This window comes from Rattus norvegicus, chromosome 19, assembly GCF_036323735.1.
Source record: "Rattus norvegicus strain BN/NHsdMcwi chromosome 19, GRCr8, whole genome shotgun sequence".
NCBI classification, from domain to species: domain Eukaryota; kingdom Metazoa; phylum Chordata; class Mammalia; order Rodentia; family Muridae; genus Rattus; species Rattus norvegicus.
This window is the reverse complement of record NC_086037.1, coordinates 44,489,962-44,506,508: the sequence shown is the minus strand read 5'-3', so window position 1 is coordinate 44,506,508 and position 16,547 is coordinate 44,489,962. Positions and strand designations below refer to the sequence as shown.

The following is a 16,547-nucleotide window of genomic DNA, read 5'->3' as shown; positions in this document are numbered from 1 at the left end:
GGAAAGCATTCTGGCTTGAAGGAGGTGAATGTCAATGTGGCCCCAGTGCTGCAGGTCATCCTAAAAGCAAGCATTTGCTCTAGTTGGGTCTCACAAGCGTCTATAAAACAGGGGATCTAATAAATAATTTTAAAACTTTTTTTAATCCTTCAAATTCCTGCATTTTTGGCAGGACATTTTGAGGTAATAACTAAGGTTTGTCCCCTCCCTAGGCTCTCGTCCTTGCCTTGCTTCATGGAGACCCTGGCTCTGTTATTTAGATGAGAGTAGATGCAGTAAGCAGTGAAGTCATCCGAATTATTATCTTAAAACTTGTATTAGCCACAAGAATCTGGAAACCCAAGGCATCTGAGTGTAAGTGTGAGTTGTTTGGTAGAGGGGTCCAAAAACATGTTGTCAAAAATGAGAAGCACATTTTAAACTGTGTCCGTGTAAATAACGTGGCAGTGCTTAGAGCTAGCTCTTCACCAAAAGGAGGACGTTACTCTGGGAGGCAGGATCAAGAGAGGGGGAGACTGGTCCTTAGATGGTGATGAACCCACGGAAAGGCGTCCACTGCTCATTTTACTAGGCAAGGGCAGGGAGGACTGGGAAGGAACAGAGAAGCCTCAAATTATTTTCAGGTTAATTTCAGACCATAGAAAGCCATTGGGTGGCATCCCTAGCCTCTTGTAACCAGCAGTTCTGAGCCACTTAAGTGTGAGAGTTCCTAACAATGGTAAAGTGAGGGGACCCTGCAAAAGGCCTTCAGAGCAGCCTTACAGAAGCCCATGCACCCTAGCAAGATGCAAAGCAGGAGTTGTGTCTTTAAAAGTGAGCAGCTGAGAGAGTGCTCAGCTAACTGAGAGGCTTTCAAAGACAAGGAGAAGGGCATGAAGAGGCTTGTTTTAGACCACAGACATTATAGGAAAGGTGCACGTTCACCTGTGTCTGAGAACCTGGCTGTTGGGTGGTTACGGACACATAAGGACTGTGTGTATGAAACACCATTGTTACTTCTTATTCTACGATATGACTCCTAGATATAGGGCTACAGGTTTAAGTAAAAGTTTAATGAACTGAGTTTTGTCTTTTGAAGTGGTGACCCTATTGATGGTATTTGTTGAGGCCTATCAGAGATGGTATGGATGACACTGGATCATGGGGATGAACCTGTAGAAGTGGCATTCATGCCTCAATCAGCCACACCAGGAATGTTGGACTCTGTCTCTGCCATCTCAAGACTTGGGGTGGCCTGCCAAAGCATTGGTGATAGGAGGAAGCCAGGAGTGGAGTCGGCATGAGAAGCAGACCGGGGTTGCTCCAATGCTGGACTTTTACCTTTTCCAGAGCAGGGAGAAAATTAGAATCTAGTATAACAGCCTAGTATATGGTAGAATTTTATAACTACAACCTAGCACTCTAAGATTCCAAGTCAGGACAGTTTTGAGAGCAAAGGAGGATATTAAGATTGATTAAAATTATATATCTCAAGAAGTCATTAAACTGCTCCTTCAATTTCAGCACCTGGAAGGAGGAAGAAAGGAAGTCAGAATTTCAAGAGCAGCCTTGGTGACATTCTACCTTTTAGACTGACTTCCTGTATGACTTTATAAAATGGATTCAAACGATTCAATAGAAATAAAATGTCTGTGACTTGTACCTGGGTTCAAGGCCAGTCTTAACTGACAAAAAGGGAAAAATATAAAAGGAAAAGAAACCTTCAACAAATTGGCATGTGCTTTAAACTGGTTGACTTATAAATATTTCTTAGCAGAAATTCTTTGCAAAAATCACTTCATCTATAAAATAAATCATAGTTTTATAGGTTAAAGAAAAATATAAAAATTATAATATCTTAATATCTTAACACCAAAAATAATATGCAACATCCCATGTTTGCTGAAAATGATCTGTTACATACATAATATATATTTTCAAGGAAAGTCTTACTTTTTTTGATGTTATCTCTTTAATCTTCAAATAATCTTCAAATTAATGTTTCTAATAATGTTAGAAATGGATGTGTGTTTCCTCTGTCCTGTAATGTATAACATTATATTTGAGAAAATACATTGACACTGGGTGCTTATGAATCGAATCAACCCAAAAGAAATGTCTGAAGTGATTGAGACAATCAGTTCTAGCCCTTAGGAAGTGTGTTCACATACGAGGTCAGGCACTGGACAGATAATGGCTTTTTACCTCAATTTCGAGATTCTCTTTGCCACCAAATATTTTACAAGGCAAAAACTCATAAAAATAAACTCTGGGCTCATAATTCTATTGTGTTGCCAAATAGATGTACGAAGTCATAGGACTTTCATTCCATTCCAGTACATGATATAATCCAATTACAAAAACGGAGCTTGATCAAAAGATTGTTCCTACAAGTAATTTGCAGGATTTCAAAACTGGACTTTGAGCTGTCTGAGGTCTTCGTCACTTAATTCTCTCATCTCCCTGACTTGGTTGGAATCATCTTGCCTTTGTACTTATTGCAAAACCTGAAATCTTCTGGCTTCCAACACATGAGTGTCTTGATAGAAGATTTTCAACTAATCATTTTTTAATTGAAGAATCTTTCAGTGCCAACAAGGGACTAGCGGGCTGATTTACGATGCAATTCTCCTGAATGCTGAAACACTTCTAAAATCCAGTTAAAAAAGAACAAAAGAAGTACACACCACCTTGCAAAATGTGCGTTGTCTTGGACTTATTTAGTTTTGTTTCTGTGTTCAATGTAAGTTTAATCAATAGGCATTCATAGTCAGCTGTGTTAATTAAAATGTTTCTAAATTCTGATGCTGGCTGCAGCTGTTGTTTCAAGCTGTGACAGTTCACTCAATATAGTATGTTTATATGTGTATGCCACCCAATTGCAAGAATAATTTTCTCTGTATTTCTTGAATGAATACAATCATAATTTTACCTATGATGTGTTCTACTCTACCAAATGTGTCCATATCAACACCACAAAACCTAGTAATAGTAAGTTCAATGTTGAACTTTTTAACTCAACGTAGAATACATTCATCTCTACACCTCTGAGAAGGATATTTTTATGTAGGTTTGATAAAAATTCAATCAATTAAAGAGAAAAAATATTGGTTCTTAGTTGTAACATTAAACATCTACAAAACTGTTTTCTTTAACTCTTTACAAATAATTTCTGCTATAGTCTGAACATTTGTGTCTTCCTGTAATACACGTGTGATGGTTAGCTTAAATTGCTGACATGACTTAATGTAGAATCACTGGAAAGAGAGTCTCAATGAGGAGTTGTCTACGTTGGCTTGGCCTTTGGGCATGTCTTGGAGGTAAGGATTAATTAGGTTAATTGATGTTGGGAGACAGAGTTCACTGTGGGTGGCACCATTCCCTGAGCAGGGAAATCATAAACTATTCAGGAATGGAGAAATGGAGTTGACTCAAGCACATGAGTGAGTGAATTTGTACACATTCATTTTTCTCTGCTTTTTATTGTAGATGTAATCTGTTTGAATTTCTTGCCTTGGTTTCTCCACAATGATAAACTATTATCTGAGACTGTAAACTAAAATAAATCCCTTTCTCGTCTAAGTCGCTTTCTGTTGGACTCTATATCATAGCATCAGAAATGGAATTAAAACAACACATCAAATCCAAGTTATGACTAGGATAGTTTTTCTCGATGGGAACTTTGGGGATGAGCAGGTCACAAGAGCAGAGCCTTCAGGATGAAGTTAATGTATTTATAAAAGAAACCACCTTAGGAACTGCCTTGTCCCCTTTCTGTGTGAGGTCACTGTAGGAAAACATGATTTATGTAACAGGAAACAGACTTCCACCAGATACTGACTGTGCAGATGCCTTCATCTTGGACTTCCAACCTCTAGAGCTATGAGAAATAACCGTGTGTTGTTTATAAGCAGCTTAGTCTGTGGCCTTGTGTCATAGCATCCTGAACAGACCAGAGATCTTCCTTTGCCACTGGAATCAACACATCGCAGCCTTTCCCCAGGTGTCTTTTTATTGTGATAAAATGCTGTGACCAAAAGCAACTTAGGGAGAAAAGGCTTTGTTTCAGCTTCTAGGTTACAGCGCATCATTTAGGGAAGTCAGACAGAACCTCACAGAGCACCTCAAGGCAGAAACCACAGGAAGCATTGCCTCTGGCTCATTGAGCTCATACTCAGCTGGCTTTCACACACAGTGTAGGATCACCTGCCCAGGGAATTCTTATACCTACTGATACGTGATTTACATAAGATTGTGATGCTTAGAGTTGATTGTCAACTTGAAGGACTTTAGAACTACCTGAAAGAAAGGTTTCTGAGCATACCTGCAGGGGAATATCCATCAAAGCGAGAAGACACATCTCAGTGGTAGGTAACAGCATTTCGTGGACAAAGATCTCTGAACAAAGTGGAGAGATGAAGCCAAACACTAGGAAACATGCATCCACTTCTCTGTTCTTCTGACTACAGACATGATGTGACTAACTGCTTCAAGCTCCTACTGCCTTGATCCCCTGCCATTATGGACTGCACTTTGAACTCAGAGAATAAGCTCTTTCTCCCTTAGAATGTCTAATCACAGTACAGGAAGAGAGGCTAAGACAGGGATTTTCTTTGTTTAAATCCTTGTTGTGGTTTCTGTTTTCAGTTGGATCATGGCCAGTATAATGCTGACTGTGAGAGGTGGGCACGGACAGTAACCTTGGAGGACCTCAACAGCAGGCTGTGGTTCTGAACTTGATTGAAATAAAGAACTTCCTACCGTGTGAAACAAGATTCAGTGCAAGTAGCACCCATGACTTAACTCCATCCATCTGTGGTGAGTTGTAACAATGTTCCTATTAAAGTTATCATTCAAGGGAGAAATGATTGCTAACTCATTATCAGTCATGATGACTATAAAATCTTTGTTATAAGGTAGATTATTCTGGGTACAGAAAAGTGTTTATAAAAAGAATTAAAAAGCCTTGGACTCTCAGCCATCATCAGATGAAGGCTGCAAAAAAAAAAAATCACTGAAACTTCTTCCCCCTTCAAAGCAGTCTTAATTTTTGTAGCACTATGATCAATGTTGCTGGAAGATTAACTGAAAAGTTTTTGTATAGATAACATAATTATAACATCAGTTGAAATCATAGCTCTTCCAAACACATTGTCTGTGGAATGCCTCTGTCAAGATGAATGAATATCCTAGCTTCAATTCAAGGTTACCAGGTGGCAAAAGTCTTAAAAACTAAAATAAATCAAGTCTATTTGTAATTAGAAAATGAAGGACAGAGTATAATCAAACTATTTTGATCCAATAAATCTTCAGAGAAAGCTTGTCAGTCTTCCAAGGAATAATGCAAGTGTTCAGCTATCTGTCCTCTAGTTTTTAGGGCAAGTAAAAGGTAGGGTCATCTGGGAAGAAGGAATCTTTTTTTTTTTTTTTGTCTTTTTTCCCCTCCGTCTTTATTAAATTGGATATTTCTTATTTACATTTGGTTATTCCCTTTCCCTGTTTCCAGGCCAACGTCCCCCTAAGCCCTTCCCCTCCCCTTCTATTGGGTGTTCCCCTCCCCATCCTCCCCCCATTGCTACCCTCCCATCAACAATCCCATTCACTGGGGTCCAACCTTGGCAGGGCCAAGGGCTTCCCCTTCCACTGGTGATCTTACTAGGATATTCAATGCTACCTATGAGGTCAGAGTCCAGGGTCAGTCCATGTATAGTCTTTGGGTAGTGGCTTAGTCCCTGGAAGCTCTAGTTGGTTGGCATTGTTGTTCATATGGGGTCTTGAGCCCCTTCAGCTCTTTCAGTCCTTTCTCTGATTCCTTCAACGGGGGTCCCATTCTCAGTTCAGTGGTTTGCTGCTGGCATTCGCCTATGTATTTGCCATATTATGGCTGTGTCTCTCAGGAGAGATATACATCCAGTTCCTGTCAGCCTGCACCTCTTTGCTTCATCCATCTTATCTAGTTTGGTGGCTGTATATGTATGGGCCACATGTGGGGCAGGCTCTGAATGGGCGTTCCTTCAGTCTCTGTGCTAAACTTTGCCTCCCTATCTCCTCCTAAAGGTATTCTTGTTCCCCTTTTAAAGGAGTGAAGCATCTGCATTTTCGTCATCCTTCTTGAGTTTCATGTGTTCTGTGCATCTTAGGTAATTCGAGCATTTGGGCTAATATCCACTTATCAACGAGTGCATACCATGTGTGTTTTTCTGTGATTTGGTTACCTCACTCAGGATGATATTTTCCAGTTCCAACCATTTGCCTATGAATTTCATAAAGTCATTATTTTTGATAGCTGAGTAATATTCCATTGTGTAGATGTACCACATTTTCTGTATCCATTCCTCTGTTGAAGGGCATCTGGGTTCTTTCCAGCTTCTGTATATTATAAATAAGGCTGCTATGAACATAGTGGAGCATGTACCTTTGTTTTATGTGGGGGCATCTTTTGGGTATATGCCCAAGAAAGGTATAGCTGGGTCCTCAGGTAGTTCAATGTTCAATTTTCTGAGGAACCTCCAGACTGATTTCCAGAATGGTTGTACCAGTCTGTAATCCCACCAACAATGGAGGAGTGTTCCTCTTTCTCCACATCCTCACCAGCATCAGCTGTCACCGGAGTTTTTGATGTTAGCCATTCTGACTGGTGTGAGGTGGAATCTCAGGGTTGTTTTGATTTGCATTTCCCTTATGACTAAAGATGAACATTTCTTTAGGTGCTTCTCAGCCATTCGGCATTCCTCAGCTGTGAATTCTTTGTTTAGTTCTGAACCCCATTTTTAATAGGGTTATTTGTCTTCCTGCAGTCTAACTTTGTGAATTCTTTTTATATTTTGGATATAAGCCCTCTATCAGTTGTAGAATTAGTAAAGATCTTTTCCCAATCTGTTGGTTGCCATTTTGTCCTAACGACAGTGTCCTTTGCCTTACAGAAGCTTTGCATTCTTTGAGATCCCATTTGTTGATTCTTGATCTTAGAGCATAAGCCATTGGTGTTTTGTTCAGGAAATTTTCTCCAGTGCCCATGTGTTCAAGATTCTTCCCAACTTTTTCTTCTATTAGTTTGAGTGTATCTGGTTTGATGTGGAGGTCCCTGATCCACTTGGACAAGGTGATAAGAATGGATCAATCTGCATTCTTCTACATGCTGACCTCCAGTTGAACCAGCGCCATTTGCTGAAAATGCTATCCTTTTTCCATTGGATGGTTTTGACTCCTTTGTCAAAAATCAAGTGACCATACGTGTGTGGTTTCATTTCTGGGTCTTCAATTCTATTCCACTGGTCTATCTGTCTGTCTCTGTACCAATACCATACACTTATATCACTATTGCTCTGTAATACTGCTTGAGTTCAGGGATAGTGATTCCCCCGGAAGTCTTTTTATTGTTGAGGATAGTTTTAGCTATCCTGGGTTTTTTGTTATTCCAGATGAATTTGCAAATTGTTCTGTCTAATTCTCTGAAGAATTGGATTGGAATTTTGATGGGGATTGCGTTGAATCTGTAGATAGCTTTTGGTAAAATGGCCATTTTTACTATGTTAATCCTGCCAATCCATGAGCATGGAAGATCTTTCCATCTTCTGAGGTCTTCTTCAATTTCTTTCTTCAGAGGCTTGAAGCTCTTATCATACTGATCTTTCACTTGCTTGGTTAAAGTCACACCGAGGTGTTTTATATTATTTGGGACTATTATGAAGGGTGTGGTTTCCCTAATTTCTTTCTCAACTTGTTTCTCTTTTGTGTAGAGGAAGGCTACTGATTTATTTGAGTTAATTTTATACCCAGCCACTTTGCTGAAGGTGTTTATCAGGCTTAGTAGTTCTCTGGTGAAACTTTTGGGATCACTTAAATATACTATCCTATCATTTGCAAATAGTGATATTTTGACTTTGGGAAAAAGGAATCTTAATCAAGAAAATGCTGCTATGGAATTAGCTTGCAGGCAAGTCCATGAGGCATTTTCTCAGTCAATGGTTGATATGACATGGCTTGGCCTATGGTGGCCAGTTCACCCATAGGCAGGTGGTCCTGGGTGGGATAAGGAAGCAAACTGAGCAAGCTAGGGGGAGCAACTCAGAAAGTAGCACTCTGTCTTGGTCTCTGTGCCAGTTCCTGGCTCCAGGTTCCTACCTTGAGATCCTGTCCTGCCTTCTCTGCATGGTGGACGCCATATTATAAGTTATTTCTTCCCTGAGTTCCTTTTTGTCATGGTGTTTAATCACTGCAATAGTACCCTAATTAAGGCACCACCTAAAACAAGTTTAATGTATATTACAAGGCAGATTCTGGATCTGGTAAACCACAACTGCAATGACAGTTGCACACACTCTCTCCCATGTTCCGAGTCCACCTTAGCTCATGAATGTGGAGCTGTCACTTTAATCAGGAAGAACCATCCCTTGAGGAAAGAAACTGCCATTTTTCAACAGTATATACCATAGATTACCCCTAGGAAAACTTGACTCTCTCACTACAGTGATAAAAAAAATTATTACACTTCTCATACGTTACTATACACAAACTATGAAATAATGTGGCATTTGTTTGTTTGTTTGTTTGTTTGTTTGTTTTGGTAATGGGTCTCAGTCTAAGTAGCCCAAGCTGGCCTCAAACTTAGAATCCTCCTGATGCAGCTTCTTAAGTGCTAAATAATGGTAATTTCTTAAAACTAAGAACACGTCTTATTCTTGTTTGATTATTTGAACTACAATGTCAACATGAAAAACTTATGCATGTTTCCAAAAGGAATCGGCCTTGAAGTTTTGTTTGAACTTGGTGTGGTTCTCCTGGCTGGGCCATGAGTTTTCCCAAGAGTGAACCCAGGCTGCATGGCTGCTTCTGCTGAGCTACATCATGCTTCGGAATGAATGCCAGTGGCTTTTCTGCATACTCGGCATCATAGGAAGAGTTACGATCTGTCGACACTATGAACCTCTGCCTCAGCACTTTCCACAATTTGCCAAAATTATGTTTGCCACAACCAGATACTTTTCTAAAGAGAGATTACTGGGGCCTCATTAGCATCTAACTGGTGTGTGGATTTTACTTGTCTCTCAGAGCTTAAAACCAGGGAAGAATGCCACTCTTGAGAAAAGTCAACTCTCAATTTCCTCTTACCATATCATAATAAATGAAACAACATAAACAGAGAAGCATTATTGTTACCCTTATCATTACCATAGATGCATCTGCTCGGCACATAAAGAATTAACACCCAGCAAAGTAAAATGTCATGTCTTGTCAAAAAAAGTCTTGTCAGTACTTTGGACATGAGTACAACTTCTTCATTGTAATGGGCGAGATAGAAAACAAGGAGTCCATCCCATAATACATGAAAGAACAGTGGTGTGAACAAGTCCTAGCTACTTCATCCTGCAGGATCCTTCCTGGGACATTTAAAACCTGAGACTGAAAAGAGTTTTGAATCTCTGCTGAATTTCTCCTTGGGGTTCACTGCTCTTTATGGGGAGCATAGGAAGCAAATTTCTTCAAAGTTTCCTTGTAGATCTCCATCTGTCTTACTACATCCCGGGCTCTTCCAGAGGGGAGTCATAGCGTCATTTTCAACCAAAGGACGAAGGGGTGTCCATCCCTTTGGTTGCTGGATTCCTTTTCCTAAGACATGATATTAAAATATACAGAAAATATTCATTCTATTTTTACAGGTGGAGGGAGTTTTTGTTTTGTTTTTAGCAGTTAAAAAAACGATGGCATGACTAATGTAACACCATTTGGTCCCCCACAAAGCCAGCATTTCTATAAACCAAGAAAGTGGACTCTGTTAGGGAAACAAAAAAACCTTAACTTGAACACTAAGTTTATTTTTACTTGTGGAAAGTGTCTACAATTAAGAGGTTTGGGAGGAGATGCATAGGATTGGTAATCTCTGAGGACCCTCAGCCGTGGCAATGACTGAGGACGGGAAATCTAACATGTGTGCAAAAGAAAGATTGTTGATTACATTTTGAGCATTTTTATTCATTGAAACGGGCTCAAAACCAGCCCACCCCAAGGCAAAGACACAGCATAATAATACATTCACATACCATTTGTCCATAGGTTTTAGCTCAGACACAATCCCTTCTGGTCAACCTTTTTCTTTAAGTCTTAATGTATGGAAATGGATCCTTCTGGAGCTGGTGAGGTGGCTCAGAGAATAAAGAGCCTCTCATGCAAGCACAGGACCTACGCTTCCTCTCCAGAACCATCTGGTAGGAAAACAATATATGTAGCCCCAGCTCTGTGGTGACAGGACAAAAAAGATAGGTACTATGGCTCATTGTCTAGCCCACCTTCATTTGTACTCCAAACAGAACGTGGCCTGAAAAAAAATGTAATCTTCTTTTAGCTTACCTAGCCCTAAGGTTGGAGAAGGGAGGGAGTGTGAAGGTCTCATAGAAACTGAATGGCTTACAAATATGAAGGACAGAAAAGGAAATGAGTCACTTAATACAGGTCAGACCTTTCTTTGGGAGAGAACACACCACGATGGGGGTTATCATAAAAATTAGAGCTTGCAGTCGGCACAGTTATGGGGCAGAAAGGGCCAGGGGTTGAAAAGTTTCACGTTTGGTTTGCAGTTGGTTATTGCTAGGAGTAACCTGTGCATGGTCAGTTAGGAATACCAGATGATCCAAGAACATCTTTCCTGGAAGCTATTATATAGGGCAGAGAAGGCAAGAAATGAGAAAAACAAGCTATTTTACTTCTGGATTCCAAATTACTGTATTTAGAGGAATTGTCAGAGTTAAGCCAAAATGGAGGAGTTTTAAAAGATGTCATGGCCCCAGCTAACAAAAACCAAGGATTGGGAATTCCCAACAGCCTCCCATTCGGCATTTTCCCTCACCTCTGTGCCTGTGGCCAGTCAACATGGTGCCAGAGTTACTTCACTTTCTGGGATCTGAAAATAGCCCAGCACATTGCAGTCGAAGTAATCATTCAAGTGCTTTCTTGTGCCTATCAGACTTCCGTTAAGGAGCCACCTGTACCCACTTTGGTATTTCAGCCCAGGAAGGTCTCCTTGCACATCTGCATCCATTCCAAGAGGTATCAGTGATAATCTTTCACTTTCCCATTCTCCTGAGGGTCTCAAGACAGCTGGCCTTTCTACTGTACCCAGAGTAGCAGGAGCTTGCTTTATATCTGACTCAGGAGTTAGCCTAGGGGGAAAATGGAGGTTCGAATCAAAGCAGGGACATGCTTCTCAGCCAGCTTGGCTTAGGCCTCCAGGACTGTATGCTTGGGACAAGCAGTGAAGACTGAGGAGATGGAGGAAACAGTGAAAGATCTTGGGGGAACAGGGGTGGTGTGGAGGGAGAGAGAGGGGAGGTATTGATGATTTCAGGCTATGCTGACATCTGCACTGTTCTTTCTGGATAACTCTGTCCTAGCAATTGAAATTGGCCCTTAAAAATGTTAAGCTGCAGATAACTTGTCTCCTGTAATAGTTTTAAATCCAGTGCAGGCCTTCCCAGAGAGCCAGCTAAGTGGAAAAGCTCTGTTCTCTGGCCCCCCAGACCGCACACCCGGAGGTCCACCAAGGCTGCAATGAGACCTTGATGTGCGAGCCAAGGGACTCAATCGCCTTGGGAACACTAAGGAATCATGGCATGTCACTGCTATGGGGTCAGAGATCCTGGACCATCTGATGCTTGAGTGTGGCATCCAAATAGCAGGGGCGGAGAGGAAGGGGTGTGACAACAGCAGCTCAACCACTGAGAGAGCAAGAAGAGTCCCTGGGAACCAGCAGAGTCTGCAGCTAGCTCACCCCTTCATTCTTGCATTTGTTTATTTACTTTTGCAGTGCTGGGGTGAGACCCAGAGCATCACAAATGCTAAACAACCACTCTACTTCTGTGCTGCGTGCCAGCAAAGTTCCTGGAGGAAAGGTCCTGAGAGCCACATGAACTTTTACTGTGCGCATACCGTGAATAAGGCACAGCTCGAAATTCTTACTGCAATGTGTTACAACCATGACCTTCAAGCGACTCATCACAGAGTACAAGGACAGTCACATACATGTAGATACATATATATACATTGATATTCATATGGTAATACATATTTGAAGATTATGTATGTGTACATGTTTGTAAACACATAGCTCTACACACACATACACACGCACACATGTACACGCGTACGCCTCCACATCTTTAACCTTACATATGAACTTGTATGTACTTCCTAGTGTCCTCTTCAAAGTATAATTTGAGTCTTTTCCTACTGTGTATAACATCTTGGCTATCAGGAGCACGGATGATATTTCTGACTCAGCTCTTACCTTAGCCACTCTAGTATGACTTTATACAAAGTGGAAATCCCTTTTGGTAGCTATTGGTGATCTAGCCCTTGGCAATGAAATATCTTTTTATTTCAATAAGATTTGAATTAAAATTTCCATTTCCCTGCACTAAATAGCTGCAGGCCAGCATCATAATCTTCAATGGTAAGAAGAGCAAAGTTCCAATCCTCCCAGGATTTACAGGAAGGGAAAGAAGGTATGTTAGTCCTCAGGAAGAGCTCAAGTGTCTGGGGGGCCTTGATTAATTACTAATAGGGAAGAACAGAAAACCAGACTATCTAAGGTCCTTTCTAAGTGCAGAATGTTGGAATTCTTGGGAAGGAAAGTGACCGTGGTCAAATTAGTAGGGGAAATAAAGTGCTAACAGGGCAGAGAAAGATAAATCCCACAGGGCTTGGTCAGTTAGAGACAAGGTCCACAGAAGGTGGAGAGACAAGCTCAGTTTTGAAGACTTACCATACTGAAGGAAAAAAGAACAGTTGAGGGAAGAGGAGGAGGCTCGCTATAGAAGAAGTATATTGTGAGCAAAAGGAGACACAAGGGAAAGTGTGTGAGCATGTGTGTGTGTGCAGTTGTGTGTGTGCCCACCTGTGCATGTGTGTGTGTATGTCTGTACATGTACATGTACGTGTGTGTGTCTGTATGTATGTGAATGCATGTGTGTGTGCATGTGTGTATGTGTATGCATGCCTATATGTGTGTGTGCATGTGTGTACATGCCCGTCCATGTGCCCGTGCATGTGCATGTGTGTACATGTCTGTCCATGTGCCTGCGCATGTGCATGTGCATGCATGTGTATGGGGAGGATAACGTGGAGCTCAATACACCTATTTGCCCAAAGCACTGACTGATGAGAATGAAGCTGCACGCCAAGAACAGCTTCTAGCTTTTATTTCCTGGGAACTTGACTGTGGAGAGCTGTTAGAAGGATGTCAAGACCCCTGTGGGCCTTGTTGACACCTAGATGATATGGAGTGAAGTACTTCCTAGATTGTCTATCTGATTTCAAGTGACTGCATGCCTGGGAGCGTGCTCTGTGGGACACAGGAGCTATTCAAGCAGAATCACAATGTCACAAACAGACCCAGCTGACAAGCCTATCAACCTGAAGGACAGGAGCTCTTGTGGCAGTCAGCAGCTATCTAAGCATGCTGCTGATCTGCTTCAGGCCAGCAAGGAAGATAGAAGTGCAGAGGATAGCGTTCCTGAATGAGCGTGTTTAGGAACCAAGGAGCTCCTGTATGGGTTCATGTCATGCCATTGCTTGGCAACCGTGATGAATGGTGTAGCATCCCATACATTAGGTACAAACAAGTCATAAAACTGACAGGACACCTGGAGGAAGACTTGTAGAGCCAGCTTGTGGATCGTGGTGAACAGAAGCTGATCCCATAGAAATAAACAAGGAGATGGTGAGGCACGGAGAAGGAAGCAAGCACAAAATTGTCTTAGGAAGCATCATCAAAGACACAATTTTGGATATTTAAACAGGATAAGAAGTAAAGGTAAGGGCTGGAGAGATGGCTTAGTAGTCTAGAGCATTTGCTGCTCTTCCAGAGGCCTGAGTTTGATTCCTAGCACCCACATGGCAGCTTACGATCATCTGTAACTCCAGTTCCAGGAGATCCGATAATCTTTTCTGGTCTCCTCAGGCACCGGGCACATACATGGTACCCAAACAAACAGAAAGACAAGACCCCCATACACACAAAACTGTAAATGAATTAATTATTCTAGCTACCCCACATTAAAAGAAAAACAACACAAAATTCTGGTATTTTATCTACAAGAGGTAAACCTAGAATGGGAAGGTTGTGAGCTATTCCATTGTACCTCCCGTTGTAACTTGCTGTTTGAGTCTCATCTGGGTTATTCCTGTTTCACCATCCTGTCCTCAGGGTCCACTTCTAGCCACATGCTCATGATCCATCTGGCCTCATGGTGGCCTCCTCCACTCTTTGTCTCCTCTCTGTCTCTCCTGCCACCCTTCACTCAATCCTCAAGTCCTGCCTTTCTCTTGTTAAGATACTGTCCAATCACAGGCTCTAGCTTTTATTAACCAAATAAGTTTAAGTTGGGGGGCAAGGTTTACACAACAAAGGCTAGTATACATGAGAAGTATTTTACTTGGGAGAAACCAGATCTTGGAGTACAGGATTTAGCATTTGTATACAGAGCACCAGATCAACTCCTAACACAAAATAAAATTAAAAATTAAAATTTCAAAAGAAAAATAAGGATGAAAAACAAGACATAAGTATAAATGCAAAACTAGAAGATTATGCTGCAAGTCAAGAAAGAGAGTTGAAGGCCTCATTTTCAGCTATGATACTTAGGTATAACAAGATCCTCTCATGAACCACAAAGGTAAACATCTAGAGTTTTTTGAACTACAAACTCCACATTATACGATCTTTTGCATTATCTTGACCTCAACCTTGGGCACATCATGGGAAGGTATCTGTTTATTTCTTTGCATTTCAGTTTGTCCAAAAGTCTTAATAAACACAAAGATAAGAGCTATGGAGTCCTTGATTGTTGGTAGATTCTGGTGCATCTAGAATATAAAAGTATAAAAACATCTAGATTAAAAATCTAGGGGGGAAGTTGACCACCATTTATACAAATATTTCTTATACACATATACGAATTAAACTCACAGGTTTAATTATCACATTATAAAATCTCTCTTTATGACAGTCATCAATCATGTTTAAAAGATTTCACACTTCTTGTACTTAGTTCTTTAGTAGCTTACTATTATGAAAATAATATCAATGTGGCTTTGTTCTATTTTTCTTACTATAAATGTTTTTCATTAAAAAACAAAGTTATTTATATAGAAAAATCTCAAAAATAAATTGTATTGATTGTGTATTCCCTATATCACCAAATCAGCCATTGTCTTGGCTAAAGAGACAACATGACCAATTGTGAAAACTCTTAGAAAAGAAAGCATTTCATTGAGAACTTGCTTAACAGTTTTAGAGGATTAGTCTATTACCTTCGTGGCAGGAAGCCTGACATCAGGTGGGCATGATGCTGAAGAAGTAGGTGAGAACTACATCCATCCCCAGACAGAGAGAGAGAGAGAGGGAGAGAGAGACAGAGAGACAGAGACAGAGACAGAGACAGAGACGGAGAGGCAGACTAGACCTGGATGGGCATTTGAAACTTCAAGGCTATCTCATAGTGACTTGCCTCCTCTACTAAGTCCATACTTACTCCAACAGCATTATATCCATTCCAACAATGGATTCTTAATGCTCCCCAAAGAGTCTTACTCCCTAGTGGCTAAGCATTTAAATACATGCATGGAAGCGGGGAGTTGGGGGATACTGGTCTCCCATTCAGTCCAATATACCTATATTACTAAAATAATATGTCGTTTAGTTTTAATTTTGGAGGGTTTTGTTTCCTTTTATTTATCTTTTCAGAAGTACTAGCTTTCCTGTGAGTCAAAATATCACATAATTAGCGTGTTTAATATGCAACCATCAAATATCAGATTAGAGTTCTTAGTGGCTGTTATTGAATAACATTAATTCACACATACTTCTCAGAAAGTGAGAAGAATGGTCAGTTTTAAGGTATAAAACACTTCCTAGTGTTTTAGTTAGAATTGAAATACATCGCAAAACAAAGTATTATATATAATAAAGAGTGAATGCTTACAGTACCTAGCAAGCTATAGTTACCCCTAAGTACTTTACACACCAGATCCGCTACAATTCTTTGAGGTGAATTGTGATGGTTTGAATAAAAATGGTACCCATAGGCCCACAGAGACTGGCACTATGAGGAGGTGTGGTCTTGATAGAGTAGGTATAACCTTCTTGGAGGAAGTGTGTCACTAGTGTTGGGCTTCAAGGTTTCAAATGCTCATGCGAGGCCCAACATTTCACTGTCTTCCTGCTTCCTGGTTACCTGGATGCAGAACTCTCTGTTCCTTTTCCAGCACCATGTCTGCCTGTACAGGATGAAAATGACTGAATTTCTGAACCTGTAAACCAGCCCAGATTAATGTTTTCCTTTAGAAGAGTTGTTCTGGTCATAGTGTCTCTTCACAGCAACCCCAATTAAGACCTGTATCTATTAACCTTATATGAACTACGGAGGCTCTACTGGTTCAGTCTTAACAAGCTGACAGAGCTGATCAGCAAGCACTTGGTGACCCACACCCAGGTGTTCTGCTCTACTGTGTTCTCTTAGTCACTTAGCCAGCCATGATCTTGTCCTTAGAACATACAGTGAACCACTTGTTTA

At 40.8% G+C, this 16,547-nt stretch overlaps 1 long non-coding RNA gene across 1 annotated transcript; it reads left to right on the top strand.

Annotated features, from left to right (window-relative positions):
* Window positions 1–221: 221 nt before the first annotated feature.
* On the top strand, window positions 222–9,222 carry LOC134483633 (uncharacterized). Its single transcript, XR_010060458.1, has 2 exons — window positions 222–4,797; window positions 8,719–9,222. It is a non-coding gene; the product is annotated as an uncharacterized LOC134483633 (long non-coding RNA).
* Window positions 9,223–16,547: the final 7,325 nt, after the last annotated feature.